Genomic DNA, 10,611 nt, shown 5'->3' on the forward strand with positions numbered 1-10,611 from the left:
ACTAATTTAATACGGACTTCCTGGGTGTCTTGTCGGGACATACGGGGGTCAAAACAAGATCGTCGCGCCCAATCCGGGCCGGGGATTCGACACTAAGAAGCAGGCACCAGCACTAAAAAGAGATGAAAGCAGTCGCGGCGATCCCGGGGTGGGAGGTGGCAGTTCATTCGGGATTCGAGGATTCTTCCTTGAGCATTGAAGAGCACAAGATTCTCCTGGCAGAAAGGGATGGGTGTACCTAGCAGGGGAAAGCGAGAGAAAAGGCTCAGTGTTGTGGGGGGTTTTCCCCGTGGAGAGGGAAGGTCTGTGAGCCTCGCGGAGAGGGGGCGGCTGCCAAATGAGAGGGGCAGTAATGAGAAGCATCGGGAACGTTTTTACGAGGGTAGAAGCTCGCTTATGTGGCCATTTAAAAAAACACCCTGCAGTGTGCAAAAGGAGGGGTTTCATCAGCTGGAATGGTCTGCCCTTGGCCTGAGGCCTCCGGTTGGTGGGTAATGTGAAGGGAACTCTCTGACCTCTAGTCCCCCTCAGCACCAAGGTTCTGTGGTGCTTTGAAAGGCTCTGGGCATCCCTGAGTTCCTTTAGGATGGGCCTGGCCTTGCCCCCCTGGTACTGTCTGCAGTGAGGAGATTATGTTTGTCTGTGGGGCCCTTGCCCTCCAGCTTCTGGCCTGCAATTCTGGATCCCACGTTGTCTCTCCCTGCCTTCAGTTCCCCTCCCTCTCCAAGCTTCCTTAGAGCACTGGAGGAGATTATTCTTGCCTTCTAGGGAGATCGGTGTAAAGTGTACCACCTCTACCTAAGTATCTCAGTAAACTGGGAGTCATCTATGACCCCCACCTTCCCCTTACCCCACATACTACAGTTCTTCCGCAAGCCCTGACGGCTCTACCTCCCAACGGATGGCAACTTTGCCTTCCTCTTCCATTTCCCAAGGCCATCATCCTGGCTCAGGCCACCATCATCTCTCACCTGGGCAACTGCAGGAGCTGAGTGGTCCCCGACCTCCAGCCTGTCTCCTCCAGTCCACTTTTAGACAGCACCAATGTGACCTTCCTAAAATATCAATTGTGTCACGCCTCTCCTTTATTTAGATCCTCCGGTGTTTGCCAAGTACTACACTTGACATCAAATCCACACTCCTTAGCCTGAACCTGCAAGAGGTGGCCCCAGCCACCTCTCCACCTGTCTCCAGCCTTCTTCTGCAGCCAGCTGGCCTGTCAGTTCTCCGAAACCATCACATCCTTTTACGCCTTGGGGGGTCTCTTCACGGGCTGTCCTCAGCCCTTGGAATGCTCTTTCTTCTTCTCACAAGCTGGCTCCTTCTCTTCCTAGGGCTCAGCTTCAGTTGCCCGTCCTCAGTAGGCCTTCTCTGCTCCTCATCCCCGCTACTCTCTAGCTAAGCCCTTACTCTGGGTTATCCACAGCACTTAGCACAACTCAACGTTATTCCACACGTGTGTGCATTCATTTAGCGGTCGTCTTCCCCGCTAGTATGTACCTGAGCAGCACAACCAAAATGAGACAGAGCTCCCTTGAGGGCCGTCGTGTCTGCTCCTGATCCCTTTGGGGCTATAGGGTCCTGTGGCCTTGAAGTCTTTGGAGGAAGGCCCTGGATAAACTCTTTAGGACTTTTAATGAGTCCTTCAGTCTCTCTCTCTGTCTGTCTCTGTCTCTCTGTCTCTCTCTTTCTCTCTCCTCTCGTGCGCGAGCGCGCGCGCGCACACACACACACACACACACACACACACACCCCTTCTGAAGGACACAGATGCCAGAAAGAAGCCTAGAGCTGGGTGTAGGGGGCCTGGGTTTCTAGTCCGTGCTTCAACACGGACTTACTGTGTGACTTTGTGCAAATCTCTCCGTGTCTCTGTGGTTGTTGGTGGCATGAGATGCTCACTGAGGTCCCTCTGGCTTCCTAGTGCCCCTCATCTGGCCACAACTCTAGAGAGGAGCTGCAGTTAGCTGTCCTGCCTCCCAGGGCTGTGGGGCCGGAGGGCGCTCTCCAATGGGAGGCCGAGCAGCCTCTCCAGGCTTGCAGCTGGCACGGCCAGTAGTGCCGCTCAGGTCCAGAGGGAGGAGGCACATGGGCACGAGGGGCTCAAAGCTGTCAGGAACCCTGCGTGTTGGCAAAGTGTGGGCATAGGGACCCAAAGACAACGTGAGGTCTGTGCCAGAAGTCAGGAGGCCTGGGCGGGGCGGGGGGCTTCTGTCCTACTCACAGACGGCTTCAGGCAAGTCAAGGCTCTTCTCTGGGCCTCAGTTTTCCTCCTTGAAAAATGAGGGGTTTGGATGAGATGCTTTCTCAGGATCCTTTCAAACCCCAGATTCTTACAAGTACGTATGTATGTGGGAATGTGCGTGGGGGCCAGATATGGGACAGAGGAAAGTGGTTGCCATTTCAGACTTTTAAAATAATTATCTGCTGCGAAATTTCTTCACCATGTCTCTCCCGATGGGTTGGATTTGAAGTCGTAGGAATCCCCAAAGCTCAGTAATTCATTTATTCAACACATACTAGAGATGCTTTTCTAAGTTCGAGAAAGAGCAGGACACGAATCCCTCCTCCGCCGGGCCTCCACTCTGCTGGAGAGACAGACTGGAAGGGACGGCCAGGGCCGAGACCCCGATAGAAGCCTGCTGGGTTCCTCTGGGGTAACCAAGAGGGCGAGGCAGCCCTGAGCTGCTGAGGGTGCCGGGCTGGCGGGGCAGGACTTGCCCACCCGTCACGGTTGGTGGCACGCTGGGGGGCCAGCAGCGCCCACAGGCAAGCCCCGCCCAGGCCGTTCTCGCTTGCAGGCATTGCTCCCAGCGGCCAGAGCAAGCTCGGCACATAGCAGTGGTTTGGCAAGCATGCCGAATGACTGAAGAGCACAGCATTCAGAGAGCTTACAAGACCAGGACCCAGACTGTTGAGGGGGACAGTGGGGTTCTAGGTACCGGCCTGCCTAGGTCTGAATCCTGGCTCCATCGCTTTCAGGTTATGTGCGAATGGACACATCGCTTATACCCTCTGAGCCTCGGTCTCCTGAGCCGTCCATTGGGAGAGGGACACGCACGGTCCCCACCTGGAAGGGCTGTTAGTCAAAGTTTGTGGAGCCCTCAGCACACGCTGTCAGGGTTGCTGTGATGAGTATCGCTGTGTCCCATCACCGCCATCTCGAGTGCACCCCCACGGTAGTCTAGGGTCAGAACTAAGAACAAAATAAGTCACTATTGTGGACAAAGCCAGGATGAATCCCCACTAGGAAGTGGGGAGAGTCCCCCCAGAGAAATGTCACAGAGAAACAGCCCAGAGGCTGGGGACTGAAGAGCCCTCAGAGGACTTGGGCGGGAACAGCAGTTAGCCCCGGGAGGAGGTGTGGGGAGGCTGTGGCTGCTGCTGTGTGTGATTTCGGGCCCTGGGTGTCCTATGCCTCATGAGGAGAATGTGAGTCCTTCTGTCCTCACAAGCTGCCGGATGCTGGCATGAGGCGGTGGCTGTGCCCTCACTACCAGGCACGGTGTGCAGATGAGACCGGGTCTCTCTAGTCTGCAGGGCAGGAGGTGGGGAGGGAGATGGGCTGGAATGTTTAAAACGCACAGTGGGGATGGGAATGGGGAAGCTCAGGCTTGTTCACCAAAACCTGGCACACTGGAGTTACAGGACCCCCTTGGAGTGCAAGTGAGGTAAGTTTAGGACAAATCAAAGGCAGCGTGCTTCACCCAGCAGGGGAGGACACCGATGGAACTCATTACCCCAAGATGTGGTCTTGGCTGGGAACATAAATAGCTTCACAAAAGGTTTAGATAAATCCATGGATGACAGCTCCATTCATGGGTTAGCAGGGGAAGGAGGCTGTTTGGGGCCAGCCGGCCTGTGGGGAAGGCCTCGGGGCGCAGACCTGGCCTCTCTAAGAGCATCCTTGGGGCCCGGTCGGAGACAGGCTTTGGGCCCCAGGAACCGCAGTGTTCCTGCAGGTGGGAGCTCAGCCCGAGTCCACAGGCCCTTTTTTCAGTCCCCCCATTCGTTGTTTGGGGAGACAACGGCACCACCAACACCGGGAGAGTCCTGGCCAGGCTGTCCCCTAAGGGACCAGCAGAGGGAGACAAACACCGTGTGCAGTCCCAGCTCCCCAAACAGCACCAGACTAGTCAGCCTCAGGGAGAGCAAGCAAGGGCCCTTGGGTCCCAGCTGGGTGCCCATTGCTGGGCCAGGACCCGAGGAGGGAGGGGCCGAGATGGACTTATTACAGTAGGAGGGGGCGGGGGGTTGGAGGGGAGAATCTTCAGGGAACTGGGGACAGGGTGGGGAGGAGACCACTAATTAGGAGCAGAGCGGCTCTGGAGCCGTCTCGCCCTCTGTCCCAGGAGACTGCGAGCCCCTGGCTGGCAGCCGCGGGTCTCTCTATAGGTCCATACTGAAAGCTTTGGGAGATGGCGGGACCCCACGAGTCTGCGTGCCAGCTCCTCCCCAGCCCCACTAGCAGTTCCAGGCCAGGTGTGGCTGTCCCCTTTATGCCACTCCAATTCTTCCCAGCCTCGCTCCAAGTCTTACCTCTGACCTCTCCTTTCTCCACACCATGGCCCTTCGCATGCCTTGAGTTCTCGAGTCCATTTCGTTTAACAAATGTTGTAGCAATCAGTGGCTGAAACTGATGTGTGCTCAGAGCACTCTGTCGAGGACTACAAGGTGACCCCAGAAAGGTACCCTTGGGACCAGGAGGGGTGAGCTCCTCAGAGACCCGAACCACCCGCATCTTGCAGACAGACAGTCCAGAACGGGGCTGGCACCCAGCACAGCCAGATCAGTTGGGGCGCCTCCTCCCTTCTGAGCTCACCGAGACCTGCGCATCGCCCTTCCAGCTCCAGTGCTCCTCCGGAGGCTGTCTGGGCTGCCAAGTCAAAGGCTCCAGTCGTTTCTTGTTGGAGGAGAGTTGTCCTGTGTGGGGAGTCAGAGTCGGGGTGGTAGGGACAGGCGTCAGGGAGGCAGAGTCAAAAGAACAGAGAAGGTGCAAACATGTAGCCACGGGGGCAAAGGGGACAGGCATCACTAGGAGCAGCAGGAGGATAGGGCCTGAGGGACAGATAATAGAGCTATTTATCGTGTGATCGTGCCAGAGATTTGACTTCTATTAACTCGATCACCCCTTATTCTGAGGAAAGAACCATTTTCATTATCCCTGTTTTCTGCGAGACAAAACTGAGCTTTAGAGGGGTCAAGTGACATGCCCAAAGTCACACAGCTAGTAAAGGCGGAGCAGTCGCCCTTACTGAGGTCACTCTCCCAACAGCGTAGGCAGGCGCTGGGGATGGCCAGCACTCAGGATGTGACTCCTGTCACTGCCTCACTGGGATGGCCCCAGGGAGGTGCTGTCTGTCCTCTGACCCCCTGGGCCCTAAGAAGCCCATACGGTCTAGAGAAAGCTCTGAGAAGCCTGAGAGAGGGCAGCTGGTGGGGAGGGAGTGGACTGAGCGGGAGGAGCCGGCAGTGACTCAGCAGGGCAGGATAAAGATCTCGCAGCCTAGGGAGAGGTAACCCCACTCCTCTGCCAGGGGAGACGGAGTCACGGAGCCCGGGGCGTGGGTTGGCCAGGGCCATGGAACATCCTGGGAGAACACGGGGAAATCTCCTGGCGGGCGAGGGAAAGGCTGAGCACTGGGGGGCAGCCCTTCTGCCCCTGCCCTCCTCACACACCGGTCACCCGGGCATCCTTACAGACCGGGCGCTAGAGCCCAGCGAGGGCAGGGAGCGGCCACCAGCAGGGCCCGGCTCCTCTCCGCTTTGCAGGGAGGCAGGTGGGTGCGGCATCCTCCAGGAGGCCTGAGCTGGTCCAGGTGAGGGTGGGGTTCGCAGGGCAGGGCAGGGCCCTTGCTGAGGTAGGAGGAGGCCCTGGGGTTTCCGCTGACATCACGGCCAGCTCAGGGTGAGGCAGGGCCCTCTGGGCTCCTGCCCACTGGAAGAAAGGAAAAGTGCACACCGGCTGCCTCCCCTCACCCTGCTGCCCTTGGCGGCCCCGCGCCGGCTCACTCACGCTGGAGCGTGTGCACAGGGGCTGTGGAGAGGCGCCAGTCCTCGGGATGGCTCCCGGGGGCTCTCCTCTGGCCCTGGCAGCCCTGGCAGGTGCCGCTGAGTCTACCTAGCCCCGCCCCGTGCAGACCATATAGTCAGGCCCTTGGGATGCACAGGGGCACCCATGACCCTGGCTCTGCAGGCGGGTGGTCCTCTAACTCCCAGTGCAGTGCTCAGTCCGTGATTCAAAAACACTGCTTCTCGAATCTACAATTCTAGCTGATGGGACTGGAGCACTCTTGGGGTGATGCCACTCACTGACCCAGGAAGGCCATATGGGGTGCCGGCCCAGTATCACCCTGTCAATTCATATCAGTGGTGTGGGTGGTGGGTGGTGGGCAGCAGAGTTCAGGTCTCTGCTCCAAGCAAATGGGGACTTCCTGTCCCAAAGAACGTCTTAGTGTCCTGAAGAGACCAAGCATGTGTCAGGTGAGACAGCCCATAGCCAGGGCAACTCCTACTGTCAAGGGACCGGCTCCAGCACCCAGGCTCTTCTCCTTTCAAGAGTCCCCTGCCTCGGTGCCCTCGCCCCAACCCCGGTTTGCACCTAGCGCAGGCAGTCCTGGGCTCCAGTCCTGGTTCTAGCACTTATATGACCTTAGACAAGTGACTTCATCTTACGAAGCCTCAGTTTCCTCACGTATAAAATGGGAGAATAGCAATTCCTATCTTACAGGGTTATTGTAAGAATAAGATAAAATCGTCCACATAAAACCTTAGCACAGGACCTGAAACTTGGTGAGAGCTTAGTGTGTTTAAACTAAAGGCCCAAAGGAGTGACATGTCACCAAGAAACACCAGACATTGCAGCAGGTCCCTGCCTCTCCTGCCTGCACACAGGTCAGCTTCCACCCCTCGACCCCATAGCCCCTTAGGGCTCCTCTCTGTGTTGTGACCCTTGAAAAGGAGTAGGTACTCCAGGGAATGAACAAATGAATAAATTAGTGAATGTGCTTACTCACCTCTGTGGGCTTCTCCACCGTTACACTCCAGCTAATCCATCAGGACGGGACCAAACCGGAAGCCTCCCTAGTTCAGGAATCCAGGACACCCAGGGCCCAGGGCCCCTTCAATGCCAATTCTGCAGCTGCCTCGGGTATGACGTTTTGGGGCATCGGGAGAGCCTTCCCTGGGGAAGATGGAGGGCAGCTCAGTAACTGCCTGGTGCTAGCCCTGCCCCCTACCCAGCCACACGCCTTGGGGCCTTACCTGCCACCCCACCGTGGATAGCAGGGCCTGGAGTCCAGAAGGCCAGAGGACAGCGAAGCAGTGTCTTCCTCATCAGCTCACTGGTACTCCCGCCATCCTGTGGGGAGGAGGGCAGAGGCGGTAACATCCCGCAGAAAGGTAGTGGGCTTATCCCAAGACCGCACTGCCCAGTCAGAAGCCCAGCATCCTGACTTCCAGCCTGGCCCTCTGCCTGCTGCGGGGAGCCCTGTGGGCTGAGCCCGGGGCTCCCTTGATGCCTCTGCCTGTGGTGGCCCCGCTGCAGCCATCCAGCCACATTTCCACCCTGAAGCTCCACCTCCGCCCAGAGCCCTCTTTCCCTCATCATCCTCTGATCTCAGACGGTTTAATGGTTTAACGAGTGTCCCTTGTCACAAGACTGTGAAATTTTTGAAGCTGTGGGGTGTGTTTTCCTCTTCCCTCGGTCCTTTACAGGGCCTAGCACCCAGCAGGGGCTCAGGAAATGCCTACACACGATGGGACAGATGGATCTGGAGCTCAGGGGGCGGTGTCTCCTCTAACCTCTGCCCTGCCCCCACAGCAATCCCAGACTGTTAGAGCCAGAAGAGCCACAGGGGAACAGGAACTTTCCTGAGGTCCCCAGCTGGCAATCAGAGGGCAGCCACCTGTGCCCCAGCACCGTACAGAAACCCTGGAGGGGCTGGTCCTACCCGGCCCCTCCTTCCCCTCCTTCTCCCCAATTCCAACAGCCCACTCCCATTTGGGATTTGGCAGAATAAAGGCACAGTCTTTATTCCGGCCCCCATCCCAACCCAACTGGCAGCTCCTAGCCTGCTGCCTTTGCCCAGACATGGCAGAGGGGCACCGGCAGCTTGGAGATGCAGTGGATTTTCCCTTTGGCAGTGGGGAAGAGGGGGAGGGGAGAGGCTCGCCCCCTCCCTGAGTGAGGGGAGAGGGCAGGGACGCAAGTCCAGACAAGAGGCAGAGGCAGAACAGGGCTTCCCCAGCCCGTGGGGTCAGAGCATCAGGCTAAGTGGCTGTGCATAAAGCCAACTGTCCCTGCGCCCGCCTGGCCTGGGTCCCCATTTTGGAGTCGCAGCCCTCGGTTCCTGCAAACGAAGGCTTTCCAGACGCCTGCGGTGAGCATTTGCCGAGCGCGGGCAACATGGGGTTCTCCCTCACCCACCGGCGTCCACTCCTCTTCCTCCCCGTGCTCCTGCCTCCGCCGCCCTCCCGCTCCCAGCCATTCATTTGCCTCTTTGTGTCTCCTCTTTCCTGCCCTGTCCCTTCTCTTCCCCCCTCCTCTTCCCTCAGCCCCCTCTTCTCAGCTGGCTCCCTCTCCCCTCTTCTCTCTCTCCTGGCCCCCTCCTCCTCTCCTTCGGCAGGGCTGCTTTCTCCCTGACTCAGCAAGGTGCTTTATAAGGTGCTGAGGGGGGCTCAGCCAAATCCAAACCACATTGTCTGTGCAGACGCTCTCCACGAGGAGCAGGCTGCAAACCAGGGGGGGCTCGAGCAGCTCCTCTCTCCCTCTCGCCTCCCCTTCATGGCTCCCTCCCTTTGACAGGGTGCCTGCTAGGGGACCTCCTGGCTGGCCTCCGCGCCAGTCACCCACTGGGCATCTGCCTTCTTGACCTTGGCATGGGCATCGAAGATCATTGGGCTCACCGGCCAAGAATGTCATTGAAACTCCAGCGTTCAGCCTGGGGCGGGGGAGAGGGGGGAAGAGGGAGGCCCTGAGCACTTTTCGAAAGGCCCCTCCAAGGCAGGTTTCATCAGAGCTGCTGCTGCTGCCCCAGAAGTCCCTGCCCCCAATCCCAGCCAGGTCCCCTTTGCCAGTTCTTTCTCTCTCTCTTCTCTTACCCAGGGGGAAAAAAAAAGGAAAAAAAAAGTGAAGGAAAAAACTCAACAACAAGAAGTCATCCCCACTCAGTGGGAGTAGTGAAAATGTTCTCTCCCCCACACACCCCACCCCAGTTCTCAAAGTGCGTAAAATGGAACAGCGGCCCTGGGACCCAGCGCTGGGCACGACCTGCCGCTGTCTCCGACCTGCAGGCTGAGGGGCTGTGGCAGGGCTGGCCGGGCGGCCACCTTCCTCTGGGGCACCAGAGCAGGGGTGCCGGGCACCGGCTCTGAGGGGTCTGACGCTGTCCCAGACAGAGGAGTCACCTTCCAGGTCTGGCCCAGCACTGCCTCTCCCCCTTTGAAGCAACAAATAAACAGCAACAAAAGCAGCTAATTACCAAATGGCTTTATTGCTGGTTTGGTTCTAGAGCACTCAAGCCTTGACGAGCGAATGACTGTCCCCCAAGAAACGTCTCCAAGTGGTCTGAGGCTTTCTGCACGACCCCAGATGAGAGCTGTTTCCTCAGCATTCTCCCTGGCAACCCTCTGTGGAGGAAGGGGGACCCTGGAAGGTGTAGGTTTATGGGTCCCCTGGGTATCCCCCTGCCCCCAGCAAGTCCCAGCCCAGGCCTGAGGGAAGGGAGCAGGGAGAACACTCCGCAGCCGAACCAGCCCTACCTACCCCACCGCCGGAAAAAACCAACAGCCCAAACCCCAGAGGCAGGCGAAGCCAAATGTCCTAGTGGGGAAGCATTTCACCAACGGGTCTGTCCATCGCCTTGAGTCGGAGCCTTCCCGCTGAGTCACGGGTGAAGCCCTGGAGTTGAAACTGGCCCGGGTGCCTCTGCTGATTAATGAATTACCAGTCCCCAGCCCGGCGCACACTCCTAGCCCCTGGGAAGAATGAAGAACCTTGTGAACTTGAGGGAAAAGCCCTCGGCCAAGCGCCCTCTTCTTTCCTCCCGGCCGGGCAGTGGGCCTGTGGTGGCCTCTTCCTCCCCCGCAGGGGGCATTGTGAGCCGGTTAGTCACCTGCCCCGGCCTGGCGCCTCACTCAGCCCCAGCTTTTGGAAATGGGACAGGCGGCGGGACAATAGGCAAGGGGGGCGGTCAGCCCAGACAAAGGACAGCAGGAAAAACACCATCACTTGCTTGGAGGCCAGCTCGCTGGCATTTGGGAGAATGTGTCATTGCATTTACTGGGTGTGTGTGTGGGGGGGAAGGTTAGCGATGAGGAGACGGAGGTATGGTGAGAGCGAGACCCGCGCCGGGCAGCGGGCAGCGCTCCAGGCCGACACCGAAGTCGAGAGAAAGGGACGGGCGGCTCCCTCGCGAGTTCTGGGTGTTTGCAGACGGACTGATGCCCTCCCCGCCCCCTCCCCCAGGAGGCCCAGGGTGGTACCGCCACAGCCTCGCCTCACCTCACCCCCCCTCGGTGCTGTGGGAGGGAGAGGAGCCCCAGACGCCCTCCCCTCCCTCCTCCCCCCTCCTCCCCCCACCCCGGGGAGGGCCGCTACAATTTGTGGTT

The 10,611-nt window shown here is 58.5% G+C and overlaps 1 long non-coding RNA gene across 5 annotated transcripts; it reads right to left on the bottom strand.

The window, feature by feature from the left end:
• Window positions 1-250: 250 nt before the first annotated feature.
• Window positions 251-10,548, bottom strand: LOC120584766 (uncharacterized). Of its 5 annotated transcripts, XR_005648131.1 has the most exons (8): window positions 9,483-10,548; window positions 8,875-8,942; window positions 7,264-7,360; window positions 7,017-7,183; window positions 4,540-4,923; window positions 3,071-3,196; window positions 1,842-2,273; window positions 251-1,055 (listed from the first exon to the last, which is right to left on the bottom strand). It is a non-coding gene; the product is annotated as an uncharacterized LOC120584766 (long non-coding RNA). The 5 variants fall into 5 exon arrangements; XR_005648130.1 differs by lacking the exon at window positions 251-1,055 and having other exon boundaries at window positions 1,748-2,273; window positions 9,483-10,540; XR_005648128.1 differs by lacking the exons at window positions 251-1,055; window positions 1,842-2,273 and having other exon boundaries at window positions 2,492-3,184; window positions 9,483-10,537.
• Between the last annotated feature and the right edge of the window lie 63 nt (window positions 10,549-10,611).

The sequence above is a fragment of the Pteropus medius genome, unplaced genomic scaffold, assembly GCF_902729225.1.
Source record: "Pteropus medius unplaced genomic scaffold, Ma_sr-lr_union100, whole genome shotgun sequence".
In the NCBI taxonomy this organism is placed as follows: Eukaryota; Metazoa; Chordata; class Mammalia; order Chiroptera; family Pteropodidae; genus Pteropus; species Pteropus medius.